A 12,871-nucleotide genomic window follows, 5' to 3' on the forward strand; every position below is an offset into this window, starting at 1 on the left:
GTAACATTATTGTGAAAAGTGACATTGTGAAAAAGATTTCAAATAATGTGGTACTTATTCTTAAAGTATTTAAAAATAATATATTTCATGATTTATTCATTTATTTACTTCATTTTGAGTACTTTGGTCGTCCATAGAATGAATGGTTCTGTTTTTGTATTCTTACGATTGGGACCTACTGCCTTATTATGTCTGAGTGAACGGGCTGCTTATTCTTTAACATCATGCTGACTGGTGTTTTTCTATCAAAAGTGCACTCTCCTACATGGAGTGCATAGGTATTACGGTCGCTGTCCTTCCAGCATCACAAGCCTGTCAAACTCACGTCCTTTGATGTGTCACTGTTGTCGCTTTTGGGGATATTGTGACAGTGGTGGCGTTAGGCTGCCATAGGTTGTTGTTGCTGGTAACGTTAGTGCGGGTGCTGTCTCTGTTGTTCTTAATTTTTGAGTTTGGTATAACGTTTTGGACAATTTTTTCTCCCACTGAAGGCCTAGGTCAAATAGCCATGGTTCGTCACTGATATTTCCAAGGATAATTTTCTCACCTTTTAAAAGAAGTGTTAAAGAATTATATTATTAAAGAAGTGTTGAATACCTGTGTTAAATTTAAACTCATGTCCTGAATTAACTGAGTTCAAACTGAAATGATCACCCTGGAGATATCGGAGCATGACGTCTGTCTTTGAAAGTGGTCCTCTTCTTTGCCACAGAAACATACCAGGTTGTTAAGCTAGTACTTCAAATCAAATCCAATGTTATTTGTCACATGCACCGAATACAACAGGTGTAGACCTTACTATGAAAGGCTTACTTACAAGCCCTTAACCAACAATGCAATTCAAGAAATAACCAACAATGCAATTCAAGAAATAGTTAAGAAAATATTTACTAAAAAAACTAAAGTAAACAATAAAATAAAAAGAACACAATAAATATCAATAATGAGGCTATATACTTTCAAATCTTCATGTGTATTTCTGTAGAAGGCTTTACCAACCTTGTGGGGAACAAAGGCCATGTGATAATGTCATGCAGCACGCAGGACCATAGACAGCAGGTCGAATACCAGAGACAATAGAGAGTCACCACTTACCATTCATGAATTCTCTCCAGTGAGTCGAATGGACAATTATGCAACATCACGCATACCAGACAAGCAAATGCGCATTAGAGTTGGTGTCAAAAGAAGAGACTGGACCATTGGAATCAGGCGAAGTGTGTTTCAGCTCAATGATCAAAACAGACAGCCATAAAGCTAAAAAATTTTATGGAAATGTCATGTTGTGCTGTTCGGTGACAGAATAGTCATATCATCTGGATTGAATCAGGATTTTGAGCACTAGTAGAGGGATGAGATATTTGCTGATCAAATACTTTTGTAATGCTTTTTAAAGGAGCCTGGATTCCCAATCTGGACAATTATGTACTTTTGTATTTATTTAATTTTATTGAAAGGACAGTAGTAAGGTAGATAGGGAGACAGTATAGCGAGGCACAGACAGAGTGGTCGAGGCGGCTCATCGCCGTTGCCAGGGATTATGTGATCCGGAATCAGGGGCTCTGACCGATACACCAGATTTTGCCAAATTATTTTTAATCAGATCAACTTGCCGTAGACACTTTGAATCCATAATTTAATCAACGGAAAGAAGCAACTCTATGCTCAAAAGGTGGATACATCAACGCAACTAATGTCAGAATACATGTTAAAAATCATCCATATATTGAATTACTTCAAGATTTTACAGTCCTATTAGATGACATGGTGGTGATAGTGCGTGATGTAAAAACTCACTAAGAGTGTTGTCGCCAGAAGATAAGAATTGAAAACGTTTACTCTCCGGCGCTCGACGTTGCCAGTTGTCTCATCATTACGTACAGGTATTTTCCCCTTTTTTTTTTCTTTTCTTTTTTTCTTTTTTTTTACTGGTGACGTCAGGTCCAAGTGCCGCTTCCGAAGCAACCGGGTATGCCTCAGCTGGCTCGTCAGGCTTCCATGCCTCAACTGGCTTGTCAGGTTCTCAAGCCTCGGTTGGCTCAGCAGGCTCCCCATGCCTCAGCCGGCCTTTTCAGGCTCCTATGCCGGCATTTTCAGGCTCCCATGCCCGCCTTTTCAGTGTACAAATTTTGGCATATCAGTGTGAACACTCTTTAAGTGTTTCTAGGAGAGGGTCGTGGCTTCGTGTCAATAGTTCCGACAAAACACTTGCAAGAAAGAATCTTACAGCCTTAGGTAGGGCTTTTTGCAGCATTTCTTCATCTCTGATTATGCGACGCACAATGACCTCAGCACTTGTCCAAACCACAAAGTCACAGTATTGGACATTGCATACAAACATGTGAAGTTGAACTTGGTGGTAATATTCATGATTCTTTTTTAGGTGCAGTGATTTGTCCAAGCAGAACTGTGTGTCATCACTGCACCCTGTTAAGCCATCACGGTATTTGTATGGGCACTTAACTTCAAGGGTTCCTCTCCCACAACAGGAACAGTTTACTAATCCATCTGGAGACGCCCTGAGATGTGGTTGATCGTTCCGCACGACAAGACCAGAGAGCTTCACACTGAAGTTGGCATGGATTTTGCTCATTTCTTCCGTGTAGTACTTTCTGGCTGTATCCTCCATGTCTCTTCCCCAAACTACAGCTGGGACATGATGCAATTCACTGGCATTGTAATGCATTGTCTTTTTCACCAAGTTGATTTTGTCTGTGTTTCTGCCTGCCGTGCACACACGATGGAAGGCGGTGCTTGTTATCATTCCGATTCGGTTGATGTGCCAGGCCTGGCATTTCGACTTCTCCTTGGAGGTAAGCTCAAGGGTTTCACACTGATCACGGGTCAGTTTCTGTTTCAATCTCTGGAAAGCTTCTTCACTTTTCTCCTTTATTTCAGGTGGTGAGAGGTCCCATAGATTGGCATCATACAGAGCTGTGAGTGGCTCTGGCAGGTCTTCTGTGTTGGTGTTTGACTCTCCTGATGCAGTATCTACATCACTGTGGTCCTTCACCATCCTGGTGCGTACAGTTGATTTTGGTGTAAGGAATTTCAGCTCTGCCATGTTTCATCTATAATTTGAATTTTTTATTTTTTATCCTAGGCCATGAAGCCTGCTACATATACATATTGCTATGAGACAACTTCTTCACTGAACGTAGCTACTGCCATCAACATGTGCACATCCACATATCGTGCCAGTATTTGTACACAAAGGACGGGGTCTATTGCGACCTGGATTCCTCTACAAAGACCTACACTATTCAACCTGTACATCACCTCTACAAAAGATCCAAAAGCTGTTGGGTAATTCCACAAAATGAGTCCCTTTTGGGTAGTGTAACTTCGTGGGAAAAAATAGTTTTATTTCACCTAACATGACGAGCACATGTTCAACTTAATGAAAAAAACATGATGTTTTCCCATCTCAAGAGGGATAATAAAATATGACTGTAGTACGTGCCTATTAAAGGCCCAGTGTAGTCAAAAACATGACATTCCTGTGTGTTTTATTTTTTAAACAATCGTTTTTACTAATACTGTAGAACTTTGTTCTAAAGCTTTATCCGTTTCCATTGGATACAGTGATCACAATATAGAATGGCGCCAACGTTTCTGCCGCCATCTCTTATGACCAAAAAGACCTTCTGGATATCAGAGTGATTACTCACCTCGAACTGGACAAAGATTTTTTATTTAACGAGTCGGACAAGAGGATTTCGTCCAGATACCCAACCAGGCCCAAATCCCCATAATTTGCATGAAGAGAAGACACCGATACAGGGGACGCAGGTCCGGGTGCCTTGTTTGAATTCGTTGGCGAGTGGGTAACCCACCTCTACCGTCCTTCCTATTGGCCAACGTGCAATCATTGGAGAACAAACTGGATGAGCACCGTTCAAGACTATCCTAACATGGGACATTAAAAAATGTAATATCTTATGTTTCACCTAGTCATGGCTGAACGACGACATGGATAATATACATTTGTCTGGTTTTTCTGTGCATTGGCAAGACAGAACAGCTGCCTCTGGTGAGATAATGGGTGGCAGTCTTTGTCTATTTGTCAATAACAGCTGGTGTGCGAAGTCAAATATTAAGGAAGTCTCGATGTTTTGCTCGCCTGAGGTAGAGTATCACATGATAAGCTGTAGACCACACTATTTACCAAGAGAGTTTATCTATATTTTTCGTAGGTGTCTATTTACCACCACAAACTGATGCTGGTACTAAGATCGCACTCAACGAGCTGTATAAAGCCGTAAGTAAGCAAGAAAATGCTCATCGAGAGGCGGCGCTCCTAGTGGCCTGCGACTTTAAATCCGTTTTACCTCATTTCTACCAGCATGTTACATGTGCATTGAGAGAAAAAAAAAATTCTACTGTACCTTTACTCCACACACAGAGACGGGTACAAAGCTCTCCCTCGCCCTCCATTTGTTCAAATCTTAAAAGCAAAAACTAAAGCAGGAAGTACCAGTGACTCGCTCAATACGGAAGTGGTCAGATGACGCAGATGCTGAGCTACAGGACCACATCAGTCTCTGACTTCATCAATAAGTGCACTGACGATGTTGTCCCCACAGTGACCGTACGTACATACCTCAACCAGAAGCAATGGATTATAGGCAACATCCGCACTGAGCTAAAGGGTAGAGCTGCCGCTTTCAAGGAGTGGAACTCTAACCTTGAAGCTTATAAGAAATCCCGCTATGCCCTCAGACGAACCATCAAACAGGCAAAGTATAAAGATAGGACTAAGATTGAATCATACTACACCGGTTCAGACGCTCGTCGGATGTGGCAGGGCTTGCAAACTATTACAGACTACAAAGGGAAGCCCAGCCGTGAGCTGCCCAGTGACACAAGTCTACCAGATGAGATAAATTACTTCTACACGCTTTGAGGCAAGCAACACTGAAGCATGCATTAGAGCACTAGCTGTTCCGGACGACTGTGTGATCACGCTCTCGTAAGCCGATGTGAGTAAGACCTTTAACCAGGTCAACATTCACAAGGCCGCAGGGCCAGATGGATTACCAGGATGTGTACTCAGAGCATGTGTGTCTTCACTGACATTTTCAACCTGTCCCTGGCAGGTGTCAAGCAGACTATCCTGGTCCCTGTGGCCAATAACACCAAGRTAACCTGCCTAAATGACTACCGACCCATAGCACTCACGTCGGTAGCCATGAAGTGTTTTGAAACGCTGGTCATGACTCACATCAACACCATCATCCCAGAAACCTTAGACCCACTCCAATTTGCATACCACCCCAACAGATCCACAGATGACACAATCTCTAGGCAACAACACATCTGCCATGCAGATCCTCAACACGGCGGCCCTCAGGGGTGTGTGCTTAGCCCCCTCCTGTACTACCTTTTCACACATGACTGCGTGGCCAAGCACAACTCCAATACCATCATTAAGTTTGCCGACGACACAACGGTGGAAGGCCTGATCACCAACAACGATGAGACAGCCTATAGGGAGGAGGTCAGAGACCTGGAAGTGTGGAGCCAGGACAACAACCTCTCCCTCAACAAGATCAAGACAAAGAGGATGATCGTGCACTACAGGTAAAGGAGGGCAGAACACACCCCCAATTCTCATCGATGGGGCTGCAGTGGAGCAGGTTGAGAGTTTCAAGTTCCTTGGTGTCCACATCACCAACAAACTATCATGGTCCAAACACATGTAGAGGGCATGACAATGGCTATTCCCCTCAGGAGACTGAAAAGATTTGGCATGGGTCCTCAGCTCCTCAAAAAGTTATTCAGCTTCACCATCGAGAGCATCCTGACTGGTTGCATCACCACCTGTTATGGCAACTGCTCGGCCTCCGACCGTATGGCGCTACAGAGGGTAGTGCGTACTGCCCAGTACATCACTGGGCTCAAGATTCCTGCCATCCAGGACCTCTACACCAGGTGGTGTCAGAGGAAGGACCTAAGAATTACATCAACCCTAGTCATAGATTGTTTTCTCTGCTACCGCACGGCAAGCGGTACCGGAGTGCCAAGTCTAAGTCCAAAAGGCTTCTTAACAGCTTCTACCCCCAAGCCTTAAGACAGCTGAACAGCGTATCAAATGGCTACCCGGACTATTTGCATTGACCCCCCCCCCCTTTTGCACTGCTACTCTCTGCATGTTAGCTATTATCTATGCATTGTCACTTTACCCCTACCTACATGTACATATTTCCTGAATTACCTCGACCAACTTGTACCCAAGCACATTGACTCGGTACCGGTATCCCCTGTATATAGCCTCGTTATTGTTATTCTATTGTTGCTCCTGTATACGGGCAAAAAAACAAATTCAACTCCATCTTTCATCAAATCAGATGGTTTATTCATCGCCAATTATTTGAATGATTACTTCATTGGCAAAGTGGGCAAACATAGGTAGGATATGCCAACAACAAACAATGAGCCATTGTATTCATGCATTAAAAAACGAATAATGAAAGAAAAGCATTGCAAGTTTGAATTTTGTAAAGTTAGTGTGGGAGAGGTGAACAAATTGTTGTTATCAACCGGTAATGACAAACCTTCTGGCATTGACAACTTAGATGGAAAGCTACTGAGGATGGTAGCTGACTCTATAGCCACTCTGTAACGGCAGATTTCCTCCTCTTTGTCTGAAGAGGAGGTGTAGCAGGGATCGGACCAAGACCGCATAACACGGTGTCTGCCCGTACTCTCGCTCTCCACGGTAAGCACGGGGAGTTGGCGCAGGTCTCCTACCTGACTTCGCCACACTCCCCGAGAGCCCCCCCCAAGACATTTTTGGGGCTGCCTCTCTGGCTTCCAGCCGCGCTTCCGTGCTGCCTCCACATACCACCGTCTCTCGGCTTTAGCTGCCTCCAGCTCTTCACGAGGGCGGCGATATTCTCCAGCTTGAACCCAGGGTCCCTTACCGTCCAGAATTTCTTCCCATGTCCAGGAGTCCTGTGTATTTTGCCGCTGCTGCTGCTGTCCTTTACCACGCTGCTTGGTCCTTGGTTGGTGGGTGATTCTGTGACGGCAGATTTCCTCCTCTTCGTCTGAAGAGGAGGTGTAGCAGGAATCGGACCAAGACGCAGCGTAGTAAGTGTCCATGGTTTTAATATAATAAACTGAACAAGACACAATACAAAATAACAAAAGTAAATCTAACCAAAACAGTCCCGTGTGGCACAAACACTGACACAGGAAACAATCACCCACAAACCAACAGTGAAAAACAGGCWACCTAAATATGGTTCCCAATCAGAGACAACGCAAAACACCTGCCTCTGATTGAGAACCATATCAGGCCAATAAGACAAACCTAAACATAGAAACACAGAACATAGAATATACCCACCCAGCTCACGTCCTGACCAACTAAATAAAGACTAAACAAAGGAAATAAGGTCAGGAACGTGACACACTCCTATCTGTCATTTCTTTCATCTGAGCCTAGAGGAAAGTCTTTGTCCTCAGGCCTGGAGGGAAGCCAAAGTCATTCCACTACCCAAGAGTGGGAAGCGGCCTTTACTGGTTCTAACAGCAGACCTATCAGCTTGCTGACAGCTCTTAGCAAACTGTTGGAAAAAATTGTGTTTGACCAAATTCAATGGTACTTCTCTGTAAACAAATTAACAACAGACTTTCAGCATGCTTATAGAGAAGGGCACTCAACATGTACTGCACTGACACAAATGACTGATGAATGGTTGAAAGAAATTGATAATAATAAGATTGTGGGAGCTGTACTGTTAGATTTCAGAGCAGCCTTTGATATTATTGACCATAACCTGTTGTTGAAAAAACCTATGTGTTATGGATTTTCAACCTCTGCATTATCGTGGATTCAGAACTATCTATCTAATAGAACTCAAACAGTTTTCTTTAATGGAAGCTTCTCTAATGTCAAACATGGAAAGTGTGGTGTACCACAGGGCAGCTCTCAAGGCCATCTACTCTTTTCTATTTTTACCAATGACCTGCCACTGGTATTAAGCAACGCATGTGTCCATGTATGCTGGTGATTCAACCATTTATGCATTGGCAATCATAGCTAGTCAAGTCACTGAAACCCTTAACAAAGAATTGCAGTCTGTGTTGTGATTGGTGGCCAGTAATAAACTGGCCCTGAGCATCTCTAAAACTAAGAGCATTGTATTTGGTACAAATCATTCCCTAAGTTCTAGACCTCCGCTGAATCTGGTAATGAATGGTGTGGCTGTTGAACAAGTTGAGGAGACTAAATTACTTGGTGTTACCTTAGATTGTAAACTGTCATGGTCAAAACATATAGATTCAATGGTTGTAAAGATGGGGAGAGGTCTGTCCGTAATAAAAAGATGCTCTGCTTTTTTGACACCACACTCCAAAAAGCAAGTCCTGCAGGCTATAGTTTTGTTTTATCTTGATTATTGTCCAGTCGTGTGGTCGAGTGCTGCAAGGAAAGATCTAGTTAAGCTGCAGTTGGCACGTCTTGCTCGTCATTGCAATCAGAGGGCTGATATAAATACTATGCATGCCAGTTTCTCTTGGCTAAGGTTTGAGTAGAGACTGACTGCATCCCTTCTTCTTTTCATAAGAAACAATGTGTTGAAAATCCCAAAAATGGTTTGCATAGTCAACTTACATGTAGCTCTCACACACACTTACTGCAACAGACATGCCACCAGGGGTCTTTTCACAGTCCCCAAATCCATAATAAATTCAAGAAAGCGTACAGTATTATAGACCCATTATTGCATGGAACTCCGTTCCATCTCATATTGCTCAAATGAACAGCAAACCTGGTTTAAAAACCCCCAGAAAGCAACACCTCACGGCACAACACCTCTCCCCTATTTGACCTAGTTTTTGTGTACAGTATGTATTGATATGTAGGCTGAGCTGTTCTTGTCTGTTAACTTCTTATGGCTGGGGGCAGTATTGAGTAGCTTGGATGAATAAGGTGCCCAGAGGTGCCCAGAGTAAACTGCCTGCTACTCAGTCGCAGAAGCTAAGATATGCATATTATTAGTATATTTGGATAGAAAACACTCTGACGTTTCTAAAACTGTTTGAAAGATGTCTGTGAGTATAACAGAACTCATAAGGCAGGCAAAAACCTGAGAAAAAATCCAACCAGGAAGTGGAAAATCTGAGGTTGGTCGTTTTTCAACTCATTCCCTATTGAAGATAAGTTTCTTTAGAAACTTTTTTGATGCTTCTACTGTGAAGTGGGGGCTCATAAGGGCTGTTTGAGCCAGGTGTCTGGCAGAGTGCCATGAGCTCGTGACGCTCGTTCACGTGAGAGCGAGCTCTGTTCCATTGCATTTCTACAGACAAAGGAATTCTCCGGTTGGAACATTATTGAAGATTTATGTTAAAAACATCYTAAAGATTGATKCTATACWTCGTTTGACATRTTTCTACGGACTGTAACGGAACTTTTTGACWTTTCGTCTGCTCCTAGTGAACRCGCKTCRTGAMTTTKGATTTGTKWACWRAACRCGCTAACAAAMGTAGSTATTTGGACATAARTGATGGACATTATCGAACAAAACAAACATTTATTGTGGAACTGGGATTCCTGGGAGTGCATTCTGATGAAGATCATCAAAGGTAAGTGAATAGTTATAATGTTATTTCTGACTTCTGTTGACTCCAACATGGCGGATATCTTTATGGTTGTTTTGGGCTCTGAGCGCCGTACTCAGATTATTGCATTTTCCGTAAAGTTTTTTTGAAATCTGACACAGTGTATCTAAAGTTCCATGTATAACACTTGTATTTTCATCAACATTTATGATGAGTATTTCTGTAAATTGATGTGGCTCTCTGCAAAATCACAGATGTTTTTGGAACTACTGAACATAACGCGCCATTGTATACTGAGATTTTTTTATTTAAATTTGGACTTTATCGAACAAAACATACATGTATTGTGTAACATGAAGTCCTATGAGTGTCATCTGATGAAGATCATCAAAGGTTAGTGATTAATTCTCTCTCTATTTCTGCTTTTTGTGACTCCTCTCTTTGGCTGGATAAATGGCTGTGTTTTTCTGTGATTTGGCTCTGACCTAACATAATCGTTTGTGGCGCTTTCGCCGAAAAGCCTATTTGAAATCAGACACTGTGGTGGGATTAACAAGAAGTGTATCTTTAAAATGGTGTGAAATACTTGTATGTTTGAGGAATTTTAATTATGAGATTTCTGTTGTTTGAATTTGGCACCCTGCACTTTCACTGGCTGTTGTCATATCGATCCTGTTAGCGGGATCTCAGCCCGTATTATGCATTATGTCATGTTTTGTGTGGACCTCAGGAAGAGTAGCTGATGCTTTTCCAACAGCTAATGGGGATCCTAATAAAATACCAAAATAAGTTCTGTAAACAATAACTAATTTACCATCATTTTTTTATTTAAAAAAAGTTTACATACACTTAGGTTGGAGTCATTAAAACTTCTTTTTCAAACACTCGACAAATTTCTTGTTAACAAACTATAGTTTTGGAAAGTCGGTTAAGACATCACTGTGTGCATGACACAAGTCATTTTTCCAACAATTGTTTACAAACAGATTATTTCACTTATAATTCACTATATCACAATTACAGTGGGTCAGAAGTTTACATACACTAAGTTGACTGAGCCTTTAAACAGCTTGGAAAATTCCAGAAAATGATGTCATGGCTTTAGATGCTTCTGATAGGCTAATTGACATAATTAGCCTACCTGTGGATATATTTTAAGGCCTACCTTCAAACCCAGTGCCTCTTTGCTTGACATCATGGGAAAATCAAAAGAAATCAGTCAAGACCTCAGAAAAATAATTATAGACCTTCACAAGTCTGTTTCATCCTTTGGAGCAATTTCCAAATGCCTGAAGGTACCACGTTCATCTGTACAAACAATAGTACGCAAATATAAACACCCTGGGACCATGCAGCGTCACACTGCTCAGGAAGGAGACGCGTTCTGTCTCCTAGAGATGAACGTACTTTGGTGCGAAAAGTGCAAATCAATCCCAGAACAACAGCAAAGGACCTTGTGAAGTTGCTTGAGGAAAAGGTATCTATATCCACATTAAAACGAGTTCTATATCAGCATAACCTGAAAGGCCACTCAGCAAGGAAGAAGCCACTGCTCTAAAACCGCCATAAAAAAAGCCAGACTATGGTTTGCAACTGCACATGGGGACAAAGATCGTACTTTCTGGAGAAATGTCCTCTGGTCTGATTAAAACAAAAATAGAACTGTTTGGCCATAATGACCATTATTACATTTGGAGGAAAAAGTGGGAGGCTTGCAAGTTGATGAACACCATCCCAACCGTGAAGCACGGGGGTGGCAGCATCATCTTGTGGGGGTGCTTTGCTGCAGGAGGGACTGGTGCACTTCACAAAACAAATGGCATCATGAGGGAGGAAAATTATGTGGATATATTGAAGCAACATCTCAAGACATCAGTCAGGAAGTTAAAGCTTGGTCGCAAATGAGTCTTCCAAATGAACAATGACTGCAAGCATACTTCATAAAGTTGTGGCAAAATGGCTTAAGGACAACAAAATAAGGTATTGGAGTGGCCATCACAAAGCCCTGACCTCAATCCTATAGAATTTTTTATTTATTTTTTGGCTCCTCCATCGTGACGTCCCCTGAATGCCCATCTGCTAACCTGCTAGCCGCGACTAGCTAGCTGTCTAGAGCATATTGGACTGTTAGCTGAAGAGGCCCATCAGACAAATTCTTTGGCCACTATACCTATTTTGCCAATTGGCCTGGACCCTTTTACCACACGGAGCCCTGCTGGTCCATGACGACTAGTCTGCCGACGTAACAGCACGAGGGGGCTACAACAGACTTATTCCGTCACAACGTCCCTCTAAGGCCCTTCTGCTAGCTTGCTAGCCCCGGCCCGCTAGCTGTCTGAATCGCCGTGTCTCCGGCCTGCCGAGCTACTCACTGCACCCCTATGATCACCCGGCTACGCATGCCTCTCCCTAATGTCAATATGCCTTGTCCATTGCTGTTTTGGTTAGTAATTATTGCCTTATTTCACTGTAGAGCCTCTAGCTCTGATCAATATGCCTTAAATAACCCTTTAGTTCCACCTCCCACACATGTGGTGACCTCACCTGGTTTAAATGATGTGTCTAGAGACAATATCTCTCTCACTGTCACTCAATGCATAGGTTTACCTCCACTGTATTCACATCCTACCATACCGTTGTCTGTACATTATGCCTTGAATCTATTCTACCATGCCCAGAAACCTGCTCCTTTTACTCTCTGTTCCGAACGTAATAGATGACCAGTTCTTATAACCTTTAGCCGTACCCTTATCCCACTCCTCCTCTGTTCCTCTGGTGATGTAGACGTTAATCAAGGCCCTGCAGTGCCTAGCTCCACTCCAATTCCCCAGGCGCTCTCATTTGTTGACTTCTGTAACCGTAAAAGCCTTGGTTTCATGCATGTTAACATTAGAAGCCTCCTCCCTAAGTTTGTTTTATTCACTGGGGTGTTAAGCATGTCCAAGTTTAGGTCACCTAAGCACGAGCTCTGAAGATAGATGGGTGGCAATCAATTCAATATGGTGTCAGGGCACAGCTGGGGGCAGAAGGTGGTCTATAGCAAGCGGCAACGGTGAGAGACTAGTTTCTGAAAAGGTGGATTTTTAAAAGTAGATGCTAAAATTGTTTGGGACAGACCTGGATAGTAAGACAAAACATCTGCGGCTATCTCTGCAGTAGATTGCAACTCCGCCCCCTCGGGCAGTTCTATTTTGTCTGAAAATGTTATAGTTAGGGATGGAAATTTCAGGGTTTTGGGTGGTCTTCAAAAGCCAGGATTCAGACACGGCTAGGACATCCGGGTTAGACGAGTGTGCTAACC

At 42.8% G+C, this 12,871-nt stretch overlaps 1 long non-coding RNA gene and 1 pseudogene across 1 annotated transcript; both read left to right on the forward strand.

The window, feature by feature from the left end:
- The first annotated feature begins 1,255 nt into the window (after window positions 1-1,255).
- LOC111957295 (uncharacterized) lies at window positions 1,256-3,446 on the forward strand. Its single transcript, XR_002876356.2, has 3 exons — window positions 1,256-2,813; window positions 2,899-3,020; window positions 3,104-3,446. It is a non-coding gene; the product is annotated as an uncharacterized lncRNA (long non-coding RNA).
- A 1,061-nt stretch (window positions 3,447-4,507) lies between these two features.
- The window catches only part of LOC111956934 (thread biopolymer filament subunit gamma-like), a 39,324-nt pseudogene continuing 30,960 nt past the window's right edge, over window positions 4,508-12,871 (forward strand).

The sequence above is a fragment of the Salvelinus sp. IW2-2015 genome, linkage group LG32 (genome assembly GCF_002910315.2).
Source record: "Salvelinus sp. IW2-2015 linkage group LG32, ASM291031v2, whole genome shotgun sequence".
Classification (NCBI taxonomy): domain Eukaryota; kingdom Metazoa; phylum Chordata; class Actinopteri; order Salmoniformes; family Salmonidae; genus Salvelinus; species Salvelinus sp. IW2-2015.